General features: G+C 36.5%; 1 protein-coding gene across 1 annotated transcript in view; it reads right to left on the bottom strand.

The window, feature by feature from the left end:
- IQCM (IQ motif containing M) overlaps positions 1-22,305 on the bottom strand; it is a 486,594-nt gene that overhangs the window by 462,128 nt on the left and 2,161 nt on the right. The gene's annotated exons all lie outside the window — the stretch shown is intronic.

Here is a 22,305-nt window from a genome sequence, read left to right on the forward strand (position 1 = left end):
TGCCTCAAAGAGTAAAATATCTTCAACAGGTGAGATTTAAAAGAATCAATAAAAGTTAACTGAAGGATGAACACTCCTTATTTTTCATTTCTTAAAATATTTAACATCATGTGACAGTATAAAATTACGGTTGTCCATGGTGATTAAAATTTCAGTATTTATAAACCCCAAATATTAAATTACATCAAAAAATTTTATCATTCTCAATGTTTTATTAAAATGCAACACCAAATGCAAAACTATCTGATGTTACACAGTTGCCAGGTCTATAATATGGAAATAACACTGCAGCTATCTCTGATTGGTTTAAACTTCTAAGGGTTATCTCACCTTGACTGTGCTCAATAGGAAATGGTTTAAATACTGTGGTTTGCATCATATTTTAATACACACCCTAATGGATTCTTGAGGGTCATTTTTCTCTCTTTTCTGCATCATGAACATCAAACACTGGTCCTCAATCAGGGGCGATTTTTACTCCCAGGATAGGAGAATATTTGGCAATGGCTGGAGACATTGTTGGTTATCACAACCAGGTGTAATGCTACTGACATCTAGATAGCTACAATGCACAGAAAAACTCCCCTGCTCCCATAATTATCCAGACCCAAATGACTATTCTGTGGAGGCTGAGGAACCCAGCTACAAGGACTAACACTCAAAAGCTCCTGTTAGGTGTTATGCCTCAGGTTGCAATAAGGAAGGAGAAAGGAGAACTCGGGCTGACACATAACTCTTATGGTCAGGTTAACCCTGGAATTTATTCTACATTTTGGCACTCAAAGCCCATTTAACAGTACTCATTCTAGTCACATCCTTCCATCAGTCAAGAATAATCTTTATGTATTTCCAGACCAATGCTAGAAGATCCTTCTGCATAATAAAATTAAGTATAATTTTTAATAAAAGTCCTCACAGGGGGGTTAGGTGAGCCTGGTGGTGGGTATTAAGAAGGGCACATATTGCATGGAGCACTGGGTGTGGTACATGAACAATGAATCTGGGAACACTGGAAAAATTAAATAAATAAATAAATAAATAAATAATAAAAGTCCTCACAGTTATGACTGTCTTTAACAAAAGCTCAAAGAGAAGCTCAAATAGAACACATCTTACCAATCACTAGTTTTTCAATCTCCTCCCTTTAAACCATTTAACTTTTACTCTCCAAATGAAGTTGATTGCTCATCTATAATTTTCATGTTTTTATTAGAGTTCTGACAGTTCTTAGAAACTTCAGCATTGATCACAAAGAAAGATGCTCTAAAATGCAAATCAAATGTCCTCACTATATTAAAAACTGAATAGTGTCACAACAGAAATAACAGAAGTTGAAGTCCTCTGATCAGATGCTTTCTATAAAATATGAAATACTAGACAAACTTTAAGCTATGCCTCAAATTTATATGCTTCCAAGCTACTCAAATATAAAACAAGCACTAACAAATGGGCAACCTTGTCCATTGCAAGGCTAATAAATCAAAATCACCAAGGTAAGTTAACTGCATTTCCAGTGGATGCAGATTTATCATCAGAGGCCTGATAATCATGCATCCACTAGAAAAAGCAATGTGTTTTCCATGACCTTGGTCATAATTCACCACCAACACTGACTTGTAACTTTTCACTATTATGTCACACTGGGCACACTCTAAAAAAGATTTCAGGATTTGGGGACTTCTGAATGAAGAACATGCATGTGTTCATTGGATTTCCTTTTTACATTAGAACTCAGTATAAAAACTATAAATATCTGATACCTGAAAAATAGAACAGTGGATAAGAAAACTGCAGAAAAGCAGGACTTAAATGTCTTGGAATTTTTCTGAAAATGAAAGGTTGGCTAGTAGTTTGAGTTAGTCCAAATGCAGAAGTCCCAAACTTTCACTTTTTTGGCAATTAGTGTATCTCTTATATCTGGCAATTTCTTTTAGTTGAATTCCCCATATCAAACTGGTAATAAAACAAGCAAGAATGGCATCAAGGTTGAACTAAAGTCAGAGAAGCTTTCAAGCATTCCATTCTATAAGTAGTTTTATTTTGATCTCAACAAGTGAAGTAGGCCTGGCTGCCTCAAATGTTTTCATGACAGGGAAAGTCGTTAGGACATACTGATATTTTTCTAGGCTTTTCAGAGATTAATCAAAAGTATAGCAAATTACTTTAAGAATGTAAGATGGAAGAAACAGGGCATAAGTTGTTACAACATTGGGCAACAGTCAAGGTAATATATTTACCCATCTTACGCCTTGGCTTCCAAGCACAGAATGAGAGAGAATAGAAATGATGAGATTTTTTAAAAATATTTTAATAGAGAGGTTTTTATTGTGCTTTGTTTTGTTTGGTTTTTGTCTTAGGACAACAGACCAAGTATCCAGAGGATAAAATAAAGATGCACACTATTTGAAGTGTGAACTTAAAACTGAAAGCCTAAATTGGAACACCGATTGGAATTCTTGCTGGAAGCATAAATTTAGGCTAGCTTGTAATCACTCACAGCCACTGGTTTTTGCTATTGTTTGTTTTGTTTTGTTTTAATTTTGGTTTTGATTTTAAGCTATAAAATAGAGATTATAAAATCTACCTTTCAGAAGGATTATATGGGCCAGTATATGTAAACAGTCTGAAACATATAAGAAAATGTACAGTATTATTAACTCTCTACAAAGTTAATTATAGATCTCTATGTCAGAAGACAAAAAGCAAAGACAGAAGGTAGCCAGGATCCAGCATACTGCATCCCACACACCTTGCTGGCCCTGAGTTCTGATGAGACCCCAGAGAGCAACCACTACGGAGTTTTTCTGACTGCTGGGTGGGAAATGAGTCTATTGGAAAACTCAAGATTCTAACACTAGTAGTTAATATGCCAGATGTAACAATCTAGTTAAGGTGATTTTATCACTGCCTATTAGTATTCTCATTTTACAGCAGCAGGAACTAAAGATCAAAGAAATTTAAGAACTTGCCAAGATTACAGGTACCAAATTAGAGCCATGGACCCTAGAGATATACTGAAAACAAAAGCAAGCCCAAGAGTAAGCATCAATGGGCATATAGCGTGTTTTATCCATGAGTCCTGAATGCTGGCTTCCCATTAAGAGCCTGCAACGTGGGGCTAACCATTCTTCTAGAACCTTCCCTTTAGCACCTTATCTTCCCTCACTGGATCAGTATCTGATTCTAAGCAGAGGTTTGGGAGAAGACCAAATTTTTAGTAAGGAAGCAAAGATGAACAGCAGAATTAGGTTCCAAGAGAGTCGAGCTTGAGTAAGTGGGATGGCCAAAGCAAGTATACAACACCAAAACAATATCTGAAATTGTTTTTGTTTTTGTTTTTTTCCATACTATCTGAGAGTGGAAAGAATTAAAACTGAAGAAGCCAATTTTTACATCAGTAGGAAGAGCAACCACAAGGTCTGGAAACCTCAGGCAAAACCCAGAAATCAGGAACTAAACACACTCTGGTATGAATTTAAAAACCAGAAGCAAAAGCAAAAGTGAAAAGTTCCAGTTTGCCCTAAACAGGGGGATTCAGACACATTGATGGGTGGAGAGGAGTCAATACCCTGGAGGTCAACTCTCAACCAGTGGGTAATGGAAGCCCATGGTTTCTGCTCCAATCTCCTGTTCTCAAGGTAGACAATTCTGAGAAGCACTATGCACCTTTCTCAGAGGCTCAGATGGAAGAGTGCCCCCACTATCTATAGCAGCAACCTTAATAACACATCTTTATATTGTCGCTTTATTTTTTCTCTTTCTCTGCCCCACTGTCTCTACTCTCATTTACAATGTCTCAAATAAGGTAAGAAATTACAGTCTAGATATCCCCTGAGACCGTAATTTCTGCTGGTCAGGAAAGTTTTTATTAAAAAGACCATAACTCCTACCTTGCGAAACAGACCTATTCCTTGGTATGATAGACCTATAAGGTCTGCAGAAAGTTAGTAAAAAGGGAAAGAAAACCCCACCATCATCCACCCTGTCCAAGAGGAAGGAACTCTGTTCTGGGTGACTCAAGATCACTGTAAATGACATCAGTGCCCAAGCTCAATATAGTTAGTATATATACTCTACTTGGCATTGCATTGACTAGCAGATAAAACAGAGGGAATCACTGTGGATTTTTTTGTAATCCTGAAATTTGTGTATTACTGCAACAAATAGAATTTGGGGTCTATCACAATAACAGGATTTTTCCTAGAGTGGAAAGCCCTTCTCAAAATTGGCAAGCCCTTGGATAGGAAATTCTTTGGGGACAAACATTAGGGAGAATGGCAAAATAGAGGCACTAGAGTGAAAGGAGGAAAACAGATACAGAGCTCTTTGGATCTGATGACCAAGTTCTGTCCTCGGGATCACTGCAAATGCCATCAAGAGTCCAGGCCTAATACCTCCCAGTTTGCAGAAAGTTAAGGTGAAGAAAATGTACGGGAATAAGAGTCATATCAGAAGGCTTCCTCTGAGCTTGGCCTTCTGCTGAGTGGTGGTAGATGCTCTCCTCTTGACATAATAGGCACCCCTAAATGCTGTTCAACAGCAATAGCAGACTTGGCAGATAGGACAGGAGACCGATAGACTTTGTCAGGTCAAGGAGAAATTTACCTCCTTAAAATTGTCCAACCAAAGGATTCTCTCACAGTCTGAATTCTGCGATCTGGGATTCTGCAAGAAAATATTGGCATGGCATCTATGATCTCCTAAGTATACCTGCTGCAAACATATTCTGTATATATCTTTATAAATTTCTTCAAATGCTAATTTTTAAGCATTTTAAACTAAACTTACCAAATGCTTTATGACATTTATGGTGATTTATAAAGATATATATGGTAAAAGGACAAAAATGAAAGGAAATCAGGGTAGAGGGTAAAATAAAAGACAAGAAGGCAAAACAAATGTAACAGATAAACCACCAGCTAGCCTCACATTTTTAAGGAAGAAATGGAATACAAACAAAATTAGAGACAAGTAATAATAATATAAACATTTACGGAGTGTTTATAAATGCCTCTATTCTAAGCACTTCTCACATATATTGCCTCATTTCATCTTTACCACAACTCCATGAGGAAGGAACCATTTTTTCCCCAATTTATAGGTGGAAAGGCAGGAGAAATAAAGTAATTTGCCTGAGGTCACACAGCTTGTAAACAATGAAGCTAGGATTCAAGTCCAGACACTGTGGCCCTACATCCATACTCTCATCTATTAACATTCAGTCTACTGACCCAGAAAGAGAAAGAATCAAAAACGCAAAGAGTTTGAATAAAAAGGTGTAAGAGACTACTTTGAACGATACCATCCTAAAAATTTGAACACCTGGGGATATTCTTATAAGAAAATGCACACTACTAAAATTGGCCACATAAAGGAGAGAAAAGAAAATCTAAAACCCTGGGGAAATGATGAGGAAATTGTCACAGACCTAGATTCAAAAAATTGCCAGACCAGTGCTTTCTCACATTAATTATTTCACCTTTTCAAAGAAGATACAATTAAGATATTTCAAAAATTCCATGGAACAGATGGGAAAAAAAAGAAAGAAAAAAGGCATGTAAATGTATTTTATGAGTCAGGAGAAAACTGGGGGAGAGGGGGAGGGACACCTAGGTGGCTCTAACAGTTAAGCCTCTGTCTTTGGTTCAGGTCACAATCCCAGGGTCCTGGAATCGAGTCCTGAATTTGGCTCCCTCTTCAACAGGGAGTCAGCTTCTCCTTCTTCCTCTACCCCTTCCCACTGTGCATGCTTTCTCTCTCTCTCTCTATCTCTAATAAATAAATAAAATCTTAAAAAAAACTTGATATTAAACCTGACAAAAAGATGACAAAGGAAAAAAACAATGGGTTAGTTTTGCTTAGAAATACAAACACATGCCTCTTATATAAAATATTAAAATTCATATCCAGCAACTTACTTAAGAATAACATCAAAACATGTAGTCTTTATACTAAGAGTGCAAAAAAGGTTCAACAGTAGGCTATCTATCAATAAAAATCATTACAGTGTAAGACTAAATAAGAACAATTGAGTCATTCCAATAGATCCTGAAAAATGCATTTGAAAAAAAATTGACATCCACAAGGATATACTGTTTAAAGCTTTTATTAAAGATAGAAATTCCTTCAACATGAAAAAACATTTTCAAATAAACACAAAAACAAATATCATTAATGATGAAGCACTAGACTTATTCTCATAAAAGATGAAAGAGATCAAATCTTCTCTTACTCTACTTTAAACATATAAAATGGAAAAGAACAGAAAATCTAGATATATTTACACATAGTGGGGAACTAATTGTAAGATAAAAGGATAATTTCAATAAGTGGGAAAGAATGAATTATAAAACAAATATAATTGTGACAATTACCCTCTAATTAGGGAAAAAAAGAAGTACTACCTCACACCTTAATACACAAAAATAAATTCAAGAACCAATAAAGTTTTATGTGTTGAATCCAATAGTATATTTTAAAAACTACAATACTGGGGTGTCTTTCTGGCTCACTCAGTGAAGCATGCAACTCGATCTCTGGGTTGTGGGTCTGGGCCCCATGTTGAGTGTAGAAATTACTTAAAAATAAAACCTTGGAAAAAATGTTCAAATAATAAAAACTACAATATTTTTATTTTGAGACTGTTCTTTCTAAGCATGAACTGAAACTGAAAAATCATGAAGGAAAATATTTAAAGATTTTACATGTAAGGGCACCTGGGTGGCTCAGTAGGTTAAGCACCTAACAGTTGATTTCAGCTCAGATCATGATTAAGGGTTGTAAGATCCAGCCCTGTGTCAGGCTCCACAATGGGCATGGAGCCTGCTTAAAATTCTCTCTCTCTCTCCCCCTGCTCCTCCCTACTCCTTCTTTCTCCCTCTCTGGAAGAAAAAAAAAAAAAAAACACCTTTTTTACATCTAAAAATTAAAATTTCTGTTCAAAATACACAATAAACAAAATTTTAAAAAAACAAATAGAAATTATTGGGGAAAATATTTGTAGTACACGTGACAAAGGGTTAATATCTTCAACCAGTAGAATACCTTAACTCTATTTAAAAAGATGACACTACAGATTAAAAATTAAAAGACATAAAGAGACAACTGATGCAAGAAAAGAAAATGACCAATAACCATAAGAAAATATATTTGATCTCAATATTGATCAAAAGATAATGATTAAAACAATAAACTGATAATCACCTATCTACAAAAAATCAGTATGATTGGTGTGGCGGCACAAGATGCCAAAGGAGTAGGAAACCCAAATTCTGTCTGGCCCCAGGAATTCAGCTGGATAGCTATCAAAACATTCTGAACACCTACAAACCCAACAGGAGATCGAAGAAAAGAATAGCAGCAAGTCTATGAACAGAGAAGCCACTACTTTCTAGAAGTCCTCTTCTGATTTGTTTAGTGTATATTTTTCTGGGGTCGTTGTTACCCTGTTAGTATTTTGTTCTCTCATTCATCTATTCTTCTCTGGAAGAAATGACAAAATGGAAAAACTCACCTCAAAAAAAAAAAAAAAAGAACAAGAGGCAGTACCGACTGGCAGACATTAGTAAGATGTCAGAACTAGAGTTCAGAATGACAATTTTTTTTTAAAGATTTTATTATTCAACACAGAGAGAGAGAGATCACAAGTAGGCAGAGAGAGAGGAGGAAGCAGGCTCCCCACTGTGCAGAGAGCCCAATGCGGGGCTCGATCCCAGGACCCTGAGATCATAACCTGAGCCAAAGGCAGAGGCTTAACCCACTGAGCCACCCAGGCACCCCCAGAATCACAATTATAAACATACTAGCTAGGGTTGAGAAAAGCATAAAAGATACTAGAGAATTCCTTTCTATAGAAATAAAATCTAACCAAGTCAAAATCAAAAAGGCTATTAATGAGGTGCAATCTAAAATGGAGGCCTTAACTGCTAGGATAAATGAGGTAGAAGAGAAAATTAGTGATACAGAAGACCAAATGATGGAGAAAAAAGAAGCTGAGAAAAGAAGAGATAAACAACTACTGGATCATGAGGGGAGAATTCAAGTGTTAAGTGATACCATAAGATGAAATAATATTAGAGTAATTGGGATACCAGAAGAAGAAGAAGAAGAGAGGGGGGTCAGAGGGGTACTAGAGCAAATTATAGTAGAGAACTTCCCTAATTTGGGGAAGGAAACGGGCATCAAAATCCAGGAGGCACAGAGAAACCCCTCAAAAATCAATGAAAATAGGTTAATACACCATCATCTAATAGTAAAACTTCTAAATCTCAAGAGACAATGAGAAAATCCTGAAAGCAGCTCAGGACAAGAGGTCTATAACCTACAACAGTAGAAACATAAGACTGGCAAAACACCCAGAGACCTGGCATGGCAGGCCAGAAAGGACTGGCATGATATATTCAGGGCACTAAATGAGAAAAATATGCAGCTAAGAATAGTATATCCAGCTAGGCTGTCATTGAAATTAGAAGGAAAGATAAAAACATCCAGGGCTGGCAAAAACTAAAAGCATTTGTGATCACCAACCCGCCCTACAAGAAATATTCAAAGAGGTCCTCTAAGCAAAGAGGGAGCTGAAAGTAATACAGACCAGAAAGGAACACAGACAACATACAGTTATACAGTAACACTCACCTTACAGGCAATACAATGGCCCTAAATTCATATCTTTCAATAGTTACTTTGAATGTCTATGAGTTAAATGCCCCAATCAAAAGATACAGGGTATCTTGTAACTGCATAAAAAAGCAAGACCCATCAATATGCTCTCTTCAAGAGATTCATTATATATCCAAAGACACCTCCAGACTGAAAGTGAGGGGGTAGAAAACGATGTATCATGCTAATGGACATGAAGAGAAAGCTGTGGTAGCAATCCTTATAACAGATGAATTGGATTTTAAACTAAAGACTGTAGTAAGAGATGATAAAGGGCACTATACCATAATTAAAGGGTCTACCCAACAAGAATATTTAAAAATTGTAAATATTTATGCCTGTAAAATGGGAGCAGACAATTATATAAACCAATTAATAACAAAATTAAAGGAACACAGTAATATTAACACTAGAATCATAGAGGACTGTAACACCCTACTCACTGCAATGGACAGATCATCTAAGCAGAAGATCAAAAGGAAACAAGGGCTTTGAATGACATACTGGACCAGACAGACTTCACAGATATGTTCAGGACATTCCATCCTACAGAAAATATACACTCTTCTCGATTGCACATGGAACATTCTCCAGAATAGATCACATCCTGGGTCACAAATCAGGTCTCAACTGGTACCAAAAGATAGGGATCATTCCCTGCATTTTTTTGTACCACAATGCTTTGAAACTCCAACTCAATCAAAAGAGATAAGTTAGAACTCAAATACACAGAGACTAAAGAGCATCCTACTAAAGAATGAATGGGTCAACTGGGAAATTAAAGAAGAATTTTTAAAAATCATGGAAATAAATGAAAACACAGCTGTTCAAAAACACAGCAAAGGTGGTCCTAAGAGGAAAGCATACAGCAATACAAGCCTTTCTCAAGAAACAAGAAAGGTCTCAAACACACAACAGAATCCTCCACCTAAATAAGCTGGAGAAAGAACAGCAAATAAAACCTAAACCCAGAAGGAGAAGAGAAATAATAAAGATCAGAGCAGAAATCAATGAAATAGAAACCAAAAGAACAGAAGAACAGGTCAAAGAATCTAGGAGCTGGTTCTTTGAAAGAATTAAGATTGATAAACCTCTGGCCAGACTTACCAAAAAGAAAAGAAAAAGGGGGGCGCCTGGGTGGCTCAGTGGGTTAAGCTGCTGCCTTCGGCTCAGGTCATGATCTCAGGGTCCTGGGATCGAGCCCCGCATCGGGCTCTCTGCTCATCAGGGGGCCTGCTTCCTCCTCTCTCTCTCACTGCCTCTCTGCCTGCTTGTGATCTCTCTCTGTCAAATAAATAAATAAAATCTTTAAAAAAATAAATAAAAGAGAAAGGACCCAGATTAATAAAATCATGAATGAGGGGTGCCTGGGTGGCTCAGTGGGTTAAAGCCTCTGCCTTCGGCTCGGGTTATGATCTCAGGGTCCTGGGATCGAGCCCCAAATCAGGCTCTCTGCTCAGCAGGGAGCCTACTTCCCTTCCTCTCTCTCTGCCTCCCTCTCTGCCTACTTGTGATCTCTGTCTGTCAAATAAATAAAAATCTTAAAAAATAAAATCATGAATGAAAGAGGAATGATCACATCCAGCACCAAAGAAATACAAACAATTATAAGAGCATATGATAAGCAACTATATGCCTATAAATTTGACAATCTGAAAGAAACGGATTAATTCCTAGAAACATATAAACTACCAAAACTGAACCAGGAAGAAACAGAAAACCTGAACAGACCCATAACCAATAAGGAGATTGAAGCAGTCATCAAAAATCTCCCAACAAACCAGAGCCCAGGGACAGATGGCTTCCGAGGGGAATTCTACCAAACACTTAAAGAAGAGTTAAGACCTATTCTGCTAAAAATGTTCCTAAAAATAGAAATGGAAGGAAAACTTCCAAACTCATTTTATGAGGTCAGCATTACCTTTATCCCAAAGGATAATCCCAAGGAGTATTACAGACCAATATCCCTCATTAACATGGATATAAAAGAACGCATTAATAAAGAAAAAGACAGGAACCATATGATCCTCTCAGTAAATTCAGAAAAAGCATCTGACAAAATACACCATCCTTTCTTGATTAAAACTCTTCACAGTGTAGGGATAGAGGGTATATACCTCAATATCATAAAAGCCATCCATGTAAAACCCACAGCAAGTATCATTCTCAATGGGGAAAAACAGAGCATGCCAGGGCTGTCCGCTATCACCACTGCTACTCAACATAGTACTAGAAGTCCTAGCCTCAGCAATCAGACAACAAAAAGAAAGAAAAGGCATCTGAATCAGCAAAGAAGAAGTCAAACTCTCACTCTCTGCAGATAATATGGTACCTTATGTGAAAAACCCACTGCTAAAACTCACATAGGAATTCAGTAAAATGTCAGGATATACAATCAATGCACAGAGATCAGTTGCATTTCTATACACAACAAGACAGAAGAAAGAGAAAGTAAGGAGTTGATCCCATTTACAATGGCACCCAAAACCATAAGATACCTAGGAAAAAACCTAACTAAAGAGGCAAAGAATCTGTACTCAGAAAACAATAGAATACTCTTAAAAGAAATTGAGGAAGACACTTCAAAAACGTTCCATCTTCATGGATTAGAAGAACAAATATTGTGAAAATGTCTATGCTACCTAGAGCAATCTAAACATTTAATGCAATCCCTATCAAAATACCATCAACTTTTCTCACAGAACTGGAACAAATTATTCTAAAATTAGTGTGGAACCAGAAAAGACACAAATAGCCAAAGGAATCTGAAAAAGGAAAAGTAAACCTGGTGGCATCACAATTCGACTTCAAGCTCTATTACAAAGCTGTAATCATTAAGACAGTATAGTACTGACACGAAAACAGACACATAGATCAATGAAACAGAATACAGAGCCCAGAAATGGATCCTCAACTCTGGTCAACTAATCTTCGACAAAGCAGGAAAGAATGTCCAATGGAAAAAAGACACTCTCTTTAACAAATGGTGTTGGGAAAACTGGACAACCGCATGCAGAAGAATGAAACTGGACCATTTCCTTACACCACACACAAAAATAGACTCAAAGTAGACTAAAGACCTTGTTGTGAGACAGGAGTCCATCAAAATCCATGAGGAGAATAGAGGTAGCAACCTCTTCAACCTCAGCTGCAGCAACTTCTTCCTAGAAACATTGCTAAAGGCAAGGGAAGCAAGGGCAAAAATGAACTATTGGGAATTCATCAAGATTAAATGCTTTTGCACAGCAAAGGAAACAGTCAACTAAACCAAAAAACAACTGAAAGAATGGGAGAAGATATTCACAAATGATGTACCAGATAAAGGGCTAGTATCCAAAATCTATAAAGAACTTACCAAACTCAATCCACAAAAAGCAAATAATCCAATCAAGAAATGGGCAGAAGACATGAACAGACAATTCTGCAAAGACGACATCCAAATGGTCAACAGACACATGGAAAAGTGCTCAACATCACTTGGCATCCGGGAAATACAAATCAAAACCTCAGTGAGATACCACCTCACACCAGTCAGAACAGCTAAAAATAACAAATCAGGAAACAACAGATGTTGGAGAAAGGGGAACCCTCCTACACTATTGGTGGGAATGCAAGGTGATGCAGCCACTCTGGAAAACAGTAGGGAGGTTCCTCAAAAAAAAAAAAATTCAATTATAGAAAATAGAGCTATCCTATGACCCGGCAATTGCATTACTGGGTATTTACCCCAAAGATACAAATGTAGTTATCTGAAGGGGCACATGCCCCTGAATGTTTATAGCAGCAATGTCCACAATAGCCAAACTATGGAAAGAGCCTTGATGTCCACCAACAGATGAATGGATAAAGAAAAACTTATATATATATGTAAATTTTAAATTATGTATATATATATATATGTAAAATTTAAATTATGTATATATATACACACACACACACAAAGAAGATTTTATATATATATATATACACACACACACACACACACACACACACACCAAGAAAATGGTATACACACACACACACACACACAGGAATATTATGCAACAACCATCAAAAAAATGAAATCTTGCCATTTGCAACAATGTGGATAGAACTAGAGGGTATTATGCTAAGAGAAATAAGTCAATCAGAGAAAGACAAGTATCATATGATCTCACTGATAATGTGGATTTTGAGAAAGAAGGCAGAGGATCATAGGGGAAGAGAGGAAAAATGAAACAAGATGAAACCAGAGAGGGAGACAAACAGTAAGAGAGTCTTAATTTCAGGAAACAAACTGAGGGTTGCTAGAAGGGAGGGGGTGGGAGGGATGGGTAGGTGGGTAATGGACATTTGGGGAGGGTATATGTGATAGTGCTGTGAATTGTGTAAGACCGATGAATCACAGACCTGTATTTCTGAAACAAATAATACATTATATGTTAATTTAAAAAAATAAATAGGGGCGCCTGAGTGGCTCAGTTGTTAAGTGTCTGCCTTCACCTCAGGTCATGATCCCAGGGTCCTGGAATCAAGACTTGCATCAGGCTCCCTGCTGTGCAGGAAGTTTGTTTCTCCCTCTCCCACTCCCCCTGCTTGTGCTCCCTCTCTCACTGTCTCTCTCTGTCAAATAAATAAATAAAACCTTTTAAAAAATAAATAAAAAGAAATTTAAAAATAAATGGAGAAAATTTTTTTAAAAAATCAATATGATTGTCAATGCACAGTGTTGGTGCGGAAGATTATAGACTAATAATGGGCATGCAAATTTGCACAACCTTTCTGGAATGAAATCGGGCAATCCGTATCAAATTCAAAAATGTGCATGCTTTCAAACATGGCAATTCTGCTAGGAAAGTTTCTAAGGAACTAATCTAACAAGCATTTAGTCAATTATATACAAAACTTATTCCTGAAGTATTACTTCAAACAGTGGCTTTTTAAATTTAATTTGTTCCCAGCTTTACTGAGATATTGACATATCACATATGTAAGTTTGAGACGTTCAACAAGATAATTAGATACATGTATATATTGCAAAATGATTACCACAGTAAGATTATTTAACATCGCCATCTCTATTCCTTTACATAATTATAATTCTGTGAGTGTGTGTGCGTGTGTGCATATAGTGACATTTAAAATTTATTCCTTTAAAAATTTTCAAGTATGTAATACAGTATTGTTAATTATCATCACCATGTTCTGCCAAACAATGGCATATTTAAAACAATATAAATGTCCCTCAATTTATTGGTCAAATTACAGTGTTTCCACAGTATGAAATGGTATTCATTTGTTTTAAAAAAAAAAATAAAGTGGATCCAAATTTAGATATTTGCTCATGACATACTTGATTAAAGTAGGCTAAGAAATAATTATTAATAACATAACAATTTTATATGTAATTAAATACATTTTTTTAAAACTCTGAGATGGTGTAACCAAAAAAGAAGAAAAGAGCTTAGAGGAATATAAACCAAGGCTTATATAAGCATGGTTGTCTACAAATCATTGGATTATGAATATTTTTCTTCTCTTCCTTTAGTTTCCATAGTTCCTGATTGTCTTTAATAAATGTGTTTTGCCCTTATAACAACTATTTAAATTTCTTTCAATGAAAGAACCTAGATTAAAATATCAACCTGTTTTAATAGACCCATAAACATTAATTATAGAAAACCAATCTGTTTTTATAGCAGAATACTATTATAGCTGAATTGCTGTTATAGCAAAATATACCTGCCTTCCCAGTATTTTTTCATATTTAAGATAATTGATTAGTTACTTCTAAAAATGTAAAATCAAGGGACACAGTTAACACAAAATACTTAACCTAGCCCTTATAATTGTACATATTTTCCAAAGTAAAATATAAGTTTCTTCACACATCAACTTGTTTTTCAAGTGACATGGGTAACTCAACGTTGGTGTCCACCATATGCTCTTGATTGGCTGACTCATGTTCTACCAATGTAGAAAAGCATCATTATCTACTGACACACTAAAATATGAGGGCAAACTAATTATTTCCTGGATGAACTATAATTACAGAACACAAAAATAAACAAGGGGAAAATAACAAATCTTGAAATTGACCACATCAAGAATTTTGTGTAAATGTGGACAATAGGTTTTTTTGTTCACAGATAATAGCTGGATACCTCTGCAATTAATTTTTAAAGTTTCAAATCATGTTCTGGAATCACTCAATATCAAAACAAATTTGTTATTTTAGTCTCCACACTCACTGAGTCTTTCTCCAAAGAAGCTGCCAAAGCAAGCACCAGCTGGCCTCTTGGGAACAAGATGAGGCTCACTACAGATATTTCTTTTTGAACTCAAAATAGATACTAAAAAGACAGTGTTGAACTAATCAAACCTGTTAATCTAAACTAATCTAATCTAATAAAGGTTTACCATCAAGAGAGCTTGAATTGTATAGTGAATATTTAAAACATTTCCATTTATCTCTTTTAAATGTTCTGGTTTTCCTTAAACATTAATTGTAGATAAGGGGCCCAGCAATTCTCTCACTGCCTTCTGCCTGGCTCTCCTCATGTTATCACAGGGGTTCTTGGAAGCATTTGTGAAACCTGGATAAAAAGACACAGTAGGTAGAAAAAGAATAAATGAAACAAGATGGGATCAGGAGGGAGATAAACCATAAGAGACTCTTAATGTCACAAAACAAACTGAGGGTGGCTGGGGGGAGGGGAGTATGGAGAGGGTGGTGGGGTTATGGACATTGGGGAGGGTATGTGCTATGGTGAGTGCTGTGAAGTGTGTAAACCTGGCGATTCACAGACCTGTACCCCTGGGGCTAATAATACATTATATGTTTATAAAATTTTTTTAAAAAATTAAAAATTAAAAAATTAAAAAGACACAGTAGCCTAGCCTATAGTACACAAGCTTTCTTACCTATCTTGCCACGTCCTTACCTATCTTGCTGGACTCTTTCTACAATGAAATTTACAGAGATTCAGTTAATAGGGAGAAAACAATAAAAGTATATGATTGTTAGAATGCAATGGAGAATATAAATTGGCCCAACCACTCCACAGAGCAACACATAGCAACACCCTTTGAAATCTTCATGCCCTTTGAGCCGGTAATTCCCCAGAACTATTTATATTCAACTAGGCTCAGCACAGCATTATTTGAGTCATAATACACCCATTCTTTTGCCAGATCTTTTCTAACTTTGATCATGTGCTACTCTCATCCCAAATAAACTCACTCGTCCAGAAACAACAACGTTAGATCCATGGTAGACTGAGCACTGCTTCAGCCTAGTGATATCTTATGATCCTTAACCAGGGTCCCAGGGGTTGTTTGGAAATGTGGAGAATGTTTGATAGTCCTGGTGGGTGGGGCCAGGGATGCTACATGGCCGCAGTGCCTGGGCTATTTCCACATAATAAAGAATTGTTCTGCCCAAAGTACAAGCAGTAGTAGAAGCTGGTATACTGCCCAGAACCTCTCTTCAAGGCCAAACCCCCAGTGGCTGGGAATATTGTCTGCTTATGGTTCACATCTATGCTCCTCAATGAGCATTGCTCAAGGTTACTGCACCTCCCAGGAGGAACCCATAGGTGAAATCTGGCAGATAAAGGCATGAAAAAGGTCTGCTTCCATTTGAGACAGTTCCTTAGGCCTTTCTCTGTGGCTCCCTGTAGGACTGGCTGAGACCTGTTGGCTATCCTACTGCAACTCAGCTTCTCCCTCTGCCCCATCCTGCCATCCTACCTTCATCCCAGGAGCACTTTTTGCAAACATCCCAGTAAATCTTGTGCACTCAAGTCTCCCTCAGAGTCTGCCTGCACAAAACCTGATTTATGATAATCCCTACTGAGATACACTGCTTTAGTTCATCTCCTTATTTTCCGGATGAGTAAAGAAGGGTCTAGAAAGGGTAAAAATTGTGTTCAAAGTACAGAAGTGGCTAGTTCAGCACTCACTGCACATATTACACATTAAAAACTGTGAGAAGCTTGAGAAATAGGGAATGAATGGAAAGAGAAGGAAAAGTTATGTTAAAATCTTTACTGTGGATGGGACTCCTGGCTGGCTCAGTCAGAAGAGTGTGTGACTCTTTATCTCAGGGTCATGAGTCTGAGCCCCATGTTGGGTGTACAGATTACTTAAAAAAAAAAAAAATCAAACAGTAAATCTTGGGGCACCTGGGTGCCTCAGTGGGTTAAGCCTCTGCCTTCAGCTCAGGTCATGATCCCAGTATACTGGGATTGAGCCCCGCATCCAGCTTGCTGCTCGGCGGGGAGGCTGCTTTCCCCTCTCTCTCTGCATGCCTCTCTGCCTACTTGTGATCTCTCTCTGTCAAATAAATAAGTAAAATCTTAAAAAAAAAAAAAGTCTTTATTATGGGAAATCTTAAACAAAAATTTTAAAAAGCAATTAGATTTAACTATACGGATGGCCTCAGTTGGTTAAGCATCCAACTCTTGATTTCAGCTCAGGTGACTGACATCAGGGTCCTGAGACTGAGTCCCACATCAGGCTCAGTGCTCAGCAGGGAGTATGCTTGAGATTCTCTCTCTCCCTCTGTCCTGCCCCATTCCCACATGCTCTCTCTAAATAAATAAATAAATCTTTTTAAAAAATACTTTAATTATATGAAGAAATGCTTAATAATGATAGAGCCTGGGGATCAATATTACTAATTCACCACAATAACAGAAATTTAAAAAAAAAAAAAAAACTTCCCAAATATCTCAGTTTGGGAAAAACTCTTTGCTGGATACCCTAACTACTATCAGTCTGCCTAAACTATTCATATTTAGTGTGCATCACTGTTATGGAGCCAAAAAATAATAATTAGAAATTTTCCTCTTAAAAAGAAACAGCTGGAAAGATGTGGAGACTATCCACTGAGGTGAGAATGAAAAAACATGAACAGTAAATCAAATCCCCTTAACAACCAACACATTCCTCTTTCCTCTGAAAACATAGCTTGGTCTAGACACCCACTATTCACCAAAAAAAGTCCTTATTATCCCCAGTGCTCTCTTCTAAGCCATCTGTCAATCTTGAAAGACCTGTCTCTACCATGGCCAATTCCTTCACTCCTATTTTAGCATAATTTTTAAGTATAGCTTAATATTTCACCTTGCAACTTCAATACTTACATTATCTTTGTTCTGTTCTCACTGAAGAGATTTCCCCTACTATTTTCAAGAATCATGAAGACAGAATGACAATACTGCTTAAAGTTCTAGTCATAGCCTAACAATTTCTTGCTAACCCCCACAATAAAAGAAAAACAAAACATACAGGTTTTGAAAGATGTTTTTTAATGTAAACTCATAATTGGAATGCAAAACTAAGATGAAAATTACTAGGATTTTTTATTTTTTGAGTAAAAGGAAAAATCTCCATCACACACTTTTTTAATTTTCTCAGAATCAAAATTAGTATTTAAAAAAACAGGAAATAGGGGCACCTGGATGGCTCAGTTGGTTAAACTTTCAACTTTTGATTTTGACCCAGGTCATAACTTCAGGGTCATCAGATCAAGCTCCACATGGGGCTCCATATCCTGGAGCCTGCTTAAGATTCTCTCTCTCCTTTCTGCCTCTCCCCCAACCCCACACGTGTGTGCTCACTCTCTCCCTCAAATAAATAAATAAATAGGCAGGAAATAAAGCATGCTGAATGAATGGAATTATTACCGAAGCCAATATAACCAAAATAATTTTCTTCAAATCCTCATTTGAAAAGAATTTGATATTTTAGAGCAAAAACTCACAGAAGTCCTTGTGCTTAACTAAGCAACTCCAAAGATTGTGCCAAATATTTAACATTTATTTTAAAACATTTTGAATGGTACTTTTACCATGTACATGTCCCAAAATAATCCTGAAAATGATATTTTTTCTAACATATAATAAAAAACTTCCTGGCTCTCAAAGTCTGAGAGGCAGCATGCATAATATACTAGATTCCTGTTTATTAGCTCATGATATGAAAAGAATTTTGTCCAATAGCTTCAGGGAAAATTACTAACTAGAATTTACTATTAATAATGTTCTCATTGTCTTGGTCATCTACATGAAGTACAAAAGGAAGCAGTTAGACTCACTCTTTAAAGTTGAAAAATGACAGGAGGTATTGCCAGACCCCACTCTCTTACATAAACTCTGGTTTTACATCAAAGAGCACCATGATATTATTTTAGTCATCCTCTGATTCAATGGCGATACTCTCTTCATATTGCAAAGAACAATCATATGTTTAATTAAATCAGGAAAAAGTAATAAGCATTCTATATTTGGGGGTTAACAATAGGAGCCTTCTCCTGTGTTCAACATGTCCTAGTTTAGAGCTCAGTTGACAATTCAAAGGCTAAACCAGAAAAGTCAGGACAGCTTGACTTTTTTGGTTTCCCAGTTGTACAGCTTGCAATCTCTCTATTTCATCGAGGTAGCAGGGCACCATAACAGGAACAGATTGTTCCATCAGCAGAACAAAAACTGAACAGACAGCAGCTTTCTCCAAAACTGTGACTGTTTTCCAATGTGCATGCTCTAGTTAGGGCTAAGGTTATTTATTCAAATGCTAAGAGAAATTATTGTGGCCACTAGCTTTCTAAGTTGAATTTAGAAACCATTTCTTTTCTCTCCTGCCTAAAAGATGTAGTCACATTCCTAGATCTTTTTCCTGGCTGTTAGGTTCTGAACCAAATATCCTCTTGTATCTGTGCGAAATTACAATCTGATGTTATCACTGTTCAGCTTGGCTACATTCCACAAACACTCATACAGTTAAAAAATAACTTATTTGATATCCTTATAATTATGATTTAGTTCTTCTCTACTAGATCACTTTTAAGACCAGTTCTAAGATGAAAGCAACAGAAAAAAAACTGGAATCCTTTGGATCATGGAAACAGCTTTCCATATTCTTTGTTAAAGCTCTATCAAATCATCACTGGCTTTCCATTGTCCTTGTGATAAAATCCAAACTACTTAATTTAGCTTACAAGCTCTCCAGCATCTGCCTTCTGTTATTCTTTCAAGGCCTCATTTCCCCTTTGAACTCTAGTCTCAGCTTCAGGAAACTTCTTCCCAATCTGGAGGGTACCATATCCCTTCCTGCCTTGGAATCTGCACACACTCTTCTTTCTTCTCTTTTTGACTGCCTACCTACTTCTCTCTCTATATATATGCATGTATATATATGTTGTATATACATATATATATATATATATGGAATTATATATATTTACAGAATTAATCAATTTCTGAATCAGTGACGCCATCAAGAGACTTGCCTATCTCAAAACATCGCGTCCTAAATATTCTCCTAAAGATGCAAATATTCTCTAATTTTTAGAGAATTAACAAAGAATTATTTACATCTAATCAATTTAGTACAGTTAATAATATGGTGTGCTTTGTGAATATGCCAGGCAGAGAACAAAGCTCCAAAGTAAGAAATAGGACCAAGATAGGGAGCCCCCTTTGAAACTTTGATCATCTGTATTAGCACTATCAAATAGGGGACCATAGACTGGTGCTTGTCTGTGAACTTTTTGCTATGGGATAGTGAAGAGATGGCAGCTTGCATTAGAGTGCAAATCAACACATTGCTTCCTTCACTGAGAAAGTCTTGCGGCCAAAAAAAAAAAAAAAAAAAAGCTGAATTAAACAGTATATTTAGTGACTTTGCATCCACTGATGTAGAGCAAAATCTGAAGGTCCTAGAAACAGGAATTAAACAAAATAGAAAGAACCATAAAAGCAAGAATAAACTTACCAAATGAAAGTTTTCCATCTGTCAATTCTATTTAATGTCAGGCTTTAAATTATATCCATAACTCAATTATTCATTTTCTCTTACCTCTGGTACACTAGACTTACTTATGATACTAACTAGGTAAATGAGGAAAAGTTTATTATTTCAGAAAACATCAGTAAGACATTATTTTACCACTCCCCCACCCTCTGGTAGCTTTGGCAATACTGAGAATTTTTTATTGTCACAGATGAAACTGGGGGTGGGGGGGTAACTGTTAACATTTAAGCGGATAGAGACCAGGGTTACTGGTGCCCAACAAAGCACAAGACTGTACTTCCCCAAACAAAAAAACCATCCAGTCCAAAATGCTACTATTGTTGAAGCTGAGAAACCTTGCATACTAGATGGTCTCTAAAGTCCCCTTCATCTCTCACATTCTCTGATTCTTTATTTTGATGTTCACAAGAACTGTATTCATATTAGTGACCTAATGACAGTGGGCAAAAGTGACTTCTTTATCTAATGTCAATTTCTGCAGTGAAATATATTTAGGCTACAAAGAAAATACATTCAAAAACTGAAACAATTATAATGCTCAGCGAACTTCCATACTTATTTATTCTAATTGAATAAAAAAAAAATAACAAAGGGGGAAACCACCAGAAACTCCTGCCTAAAATGACTTAATTTTCTCTATCAGCTATTTGTTCAATCCAGCTGTGTAAGAAGCTGCTAAACATTCAGGAAACCTAGACTCAGTCAGCACCTCTGTCCTGATCTATTACAAAGCCTTAAGCAGGGTTCTATATTCTGGACTTTAGTTTTTGTTTTTACTAGAAAACAGAGATACTACTTAAAGGCTAAAATCAAGAATGTTTGACACAAAAATAACATGATTGATGTATTCCTTGAGGCCTTTGTTTAAACTGTTCCACAGTTAAAAAAATAACTACCATGAAATAAGTTCTACTCTGACATTCTTATGAGTACCCTGCACTCTAACTCTAAATAGAATGACTATTCCTTTTAGATACATCTTATATTGTATGATAAATTTTACTTTTTTCATTAAGTTAAAACAGCTTTAAAAGAACACATATCTTATTGCATATAAAAATTATTTCCTGATGATTTCTAGTGCCTGCTTACTTACTGATATCATTGTGTCTGTAAGAATCACCAGACATCAAATTTAGAGCCACTACGCTTTGGTGAAAGACCAAATATTCTCACAAAGGATGTCAGTTGTGCCCCTGGAATTACACCCTTCTATTTGATCTGTTCCAGCTTTCTCAGCTGGCACGTGCATACTTGAAAAGAAAAAAAAAGAAAACCTCAAGTTCCCAGGATGGTCTTTTGTCTTTGGTCCTTTTTTGCAGAGAGAAGTAATCTTGTCTCTGCAGCTTCCACTTAAGTTTGTCGAGTGTTTCCAAAAACACTTATCCCTAAATATTTAGATACTGCTCTTAAGTGTTCTTCAAAGTCATTAGATCTTTTATGTTCACAGCCATAAACAAATAGGGTTTTGTAAGCCTTATATAAATATTAATGACTACATGCTAAGCATCAAATGCAAAATGGGCAATCAGGATTTTTATTTAAATTTAAAGGTGCAGGGGCGCCTGGGTGGCTCAGTGGGTTAAGCTGCTGCCTTCGGCTCAGGTCATGATCCCAGGGTCCTGGGATCAAGCCCCGGGGCTCTCTGCACAGCGGGGAGCCTGCTTCCCTTCCTCTCTCTCTGCCTGCCTCTCTGCCTACTTGTGATCTCTCTGTCAAATAAATAAATAAAATCTTAAAAAAAAAAAATTTAAAGGTGCAGGACAGAAATGTCAAACCCACAAGCAAAAACTGCAGACTAGACCTCAAAAGGCAGTATGGATAACTGGAATGGTAACAGATAAGTTTCCA

This window comes from Lutra lutra, chromosome 2, assembly GCF_902655055.1.
Source record: "Lutra lutra chromosome 2, mLutLut1.2, whole genome shotgun sequence".
NCBI classification, from domain to species: Eukaryota; Metazoa; Chordata; class Mammalia; order Carnivora; family Mustelidae; genus Lutra; species Lutra lutra.